This window comes from Cebus imitator, unplaced genomic scaffold (genome assembly GCF_001604975.1).
Source record: "Cebus imitator isolate Cc_AM_T3 unplaced genomic scaffold, Cebus_imitator-1.0 Scaffold305, whole genome shotgun sequence".
NCBI lineage: Eukaryota > Metazoa > Chordata > Mammalia > Primates > Cebidae > Cebus > Cebus imitator.
The window spans coordinates 2,669,496-2,673,326 of NW_016107620.1; the positions used below are offsets into that span (position 1 = coordinate 2,669,496).

The 3,831-nt window shown below is 35.0% G+C and overlaps 1 pseudogene; it reads left to right on the top strand.

Annotated features, from left to right (window-relative positions):
* LOC108285643 overlaps positions 1-1,209 on the top strand; it is a 31,561-nt pseudogene extending 30,352 nt beyond the window's left edge.
* Positions 1,210-3,831: the final 2,622 nt, after the last annotated feature.

Below are 3,831 nucleotides of genomic sequence, written 5' to 3' on the forward strand. Positions count from 1 at the left end.
CCTGAAGCCATATCCAAAGAAGCCCCCATACCAAAAGGATGTTATTAAATTTCCAGAACGGAATGATCCCCCACCAGGCACTTCACAAGAGAACATCCCAGTGAGGCCAGTTGTGATGAATTCTGAGATGTGGTACAAGCGTCACAGTATTGCTATTGGAGAGGTACCAGCTTGCTGTCTTGTTCACCGCGGACAGCTAATTGAGGCCAAAGTCGAAGAGATATGGAAGTCTATGACGTTATCATATTTACAGAAAATTATTGGCCTGGATTCCTTAGAAAAAGTTTTAGACATCAAACTTGTCAATTCGAAGTTCATCATCCATAATGTATATAGTGTTAGCAAGCAGGGAGTTGTTATTCTTGATGACAAGTCAAAAGAACTTCCTCATTGGGTGCTGTCAGCTATGAAGTGTTTGGCAAATTGGCCCAACAGTTGTGATTTGAAGCAGCCTATGTACTTGGGATTTGAAAAAGATGTCTTTAAAACCATAGCTGATTATTATGGTCACTTGAAAGAGCCTCTGCTAACATTTCATCTTTTTGATGCTTTTGTCAGTGTACTGGGTTTGTTATAGAAAGAGAAAGTGGCAGTTGAAGCATTTCAAATTTGCTGCCTTCTCCTGCCTCCTAAAAATAGGAGGAAATTACAGCTATTGATAAGGATGATGGCAAGGATTTGCTTAAACAAAGAGATGCCACCCCTGTGTGATGGCTTTGGCACCAGAAGACTGATGGTTCAGACATTTTCCCTTGCATCTTGTGTTCCAAGGATGAAGTGGACTTGGATGAGTTATTAGCTGCTAGATTGGTAACATTTCTGATGGACAATTATCAGGAAATTCTGAAAGTCCCTTTGGCCTTGCAGATCTCTATAGAAGAGCGTGTGGCTCATCTAAGAAAAGTCCAGATAAAATACCCAGGGGCCGATATGGATATCACTTTATCTGCTCCATCGTTTTGCCGTCAAAATAGTCCAGAGGAATTTGAATATCAAAGATCATATGGCTCTCAAGAACCTCTGGCAGCCTTGTTAGAGGAAGTTATAACAGATGCCAAACTATCCAGCAAAGAGAAGGAACGATTTCCTACACCAGAAAGCGAAGCACTTCTGTTTCCTGAAAAACCCAAACCAAAACCACAGCTGCTAATGTGGGCACTAAAGAACCCTTTCCAACCATTTCAAAGAACTAGAAGTTTTCTAATGTAGTAATACTTCCATATCAACAGGAGCTAGAGACCACTGTTGTTGTTTTCAGTGAATGATGGTTAAGAGAAAGAATATGGTGGTGGAAGAAAGAAAAGCATAAAACAAAGACTACTGAAATATAGATAAAGATTATCTTACTTTAAAAAAAAATGTAGAACAATTAGTATTTTTATAAAATGCAATGCTTTTTTTAAAGCGTACAAATCAGTTAAAATTTATGAGTCAAATATATAGTGATAATGTTAACATGTTTGTAATTGTTACAAAATTTAAGGGTATTTTTCATCTGTTTTCTTCTTTATGGTGTTTATTAAATAATTGTTTGTATAGATATCCCAGTTACTGATATCTTTATTAAAGCCTTAAGACTTAACTTTCAGTCTTAAAAATAATGTGTATACTTGAATAAGAAAGACACTGGGTACTGTTACTGTGATGCTTTTGACTTAGTAGCCAATTGTGATTTCTCCTGTATAAATTCCAGTTTTTATTGTTGCACACAAATTTTTTAATGTCCTGTATTGTGATGGCCGTGTCCTTTATTGCAGATTTATTGGATGTTATGACAGATTTTGCTAAAGCTGGTGTTTTTATAACACATATATTTATTGATATTTATCTACAAATGGAGTAGATTTTCATCTGCCTGCGATGGTATAATTTCAGTCTTAGCTAAAGATGAAAAGCTGAGCTGGATCAGTTCTTTGGTTACCCTTAGACCTGTGATTCTAAGTCAAACATAAATGAGTTAAATAAAATGAGACTACTTCCTTTATAAATATATTTTCATCCTTTTGAAAGTAAGTGAAATGTAAATAAATACCATTTATTTAAAAAAAAATAAAGAGTGTAATTGAATTCTTTGCAATTTAATAAATAAATGCTTGAGGGGATGAATATGCCTTTATTCATGATGCACTTATTTCACATTACATACTTGTGTGTAAACATCTCATGCACCCCATAAATATATACACTTACTATGTACTCACAAAAAATAAAGTATACGAAATTTCAAAAAAAGGAAGGAAATTGTCCCTGTTTGCTGATGGCATGATCTTACATATATAAAACCCTAAGGACTCCACCCAAAGATTGTTAGAATTAATAACGAATACAGCAAAGTTTCAAAATAAAAAATCAACATGTAAAAATTAGTAGCATTTCTATTCACCAAAAATAAACTATTCATAAAAGAAATCAAGAGAATAACCCCACTTATAATAGCTACAAAATTTAATTAATCTGTTTAAGAATAAACTTAACTGAAGAGGTGAAAGGTCTGTACACTGAAAACTATAAAACATTGAGGAAAAAAATTGAAGAAGATACAAATAAATGGGAAAACATTTTGTGTTCCTGAATTGGAAGAGTTAATATTTTGTAAATATTCATACTACCCAAAGCAATCTATAGATTTAATGCAATCTCAATTACATTTCTAATGTCATTTTTCATAGAAATAAAAAAATTTGAAATTCATATGAAACCACACACACACACACAAAAAAAAAAAGTAATTTTAAGCAAAAAAACAAAGCTGGAAGCATCACATTATCTTATTTCAAACTATACTACACTGTTGTAGTAATTAAAAGAGAATGGTTAATGCAAAAATAGACATGTTGAGTAATAGTACAGAATACAGAGCACAGAAATGAACCCATGCATGTAAAGTGAATTAATTTTTGACAAAGGTGCCAAGAATACACCATGGGAAAATATATTCCCTTCAAGAAATGACATTGGGAAACATAAATATTCACATATAGCAGAAAAAAATTAGATGCCTGTTTCACATGAAGTCCAAAAATCAAATTAAAAGGAATTAAACACTTAAACAAAAGACCAGAAAATGTAAAGTAGCTAGAAGAAAGGAATACTAAGAGATGTCCTAATGAATCTCCTGTATTCCATGAATACTCTTCCTTACCTCCATTGTGGAGTAGTAGACAGATTTCTTCTTGACAGTCTGAGTCAATTACCCAAGCTAAGACTATTACTTCCTTCTTAGACTATTGACTTAAACGTAAGAGGAGCCCTAAGTGTCCAGGTGGCAATCTTAACATCCAGTTTAATGGAATCGTTGTTGTGTCTCCTGGTGGTAGCATTCCTCCCTCTGGACCTAAGACCTCTAGGTTGGCATAATGTAATGTCACAGGAACAGGAATCAACAATTTTTCTAGTGGATCACTAGGAGTGATGGTGTGTGGTGCCCCTTCCACTTCACCCCTTGATTCCTGGACCCATGAATCCTGGCAATGGGAGAAATAGAACCATATATTAGATGCTGATTCAGAGCATACACAGAGTTCCGGAGAACTTTGCCTCAAACCTTCAAAGTATTGTTGCCTACTTGGCATTGTAATTGTGACTTTAAAAGGCCATTCCACCATTCTATCAATCCAGTTGTTTCAGAATGATGGCAAAAATGGTAAGACCAGTGAATTCCATGACTAAGAGCCCACTGCCACACTTCTTTACCCATAAAGTGGGTGCCTTAGTCAGAAGCAAAGCTGTGTGGAATACCATGATGGTGAATAAGCATTCCATGAGTCCACAGATGGTAGTCATGGCAGAAGTATTGTGTGCAGGATAGGCAAACCCATAAATGGAGTGAGT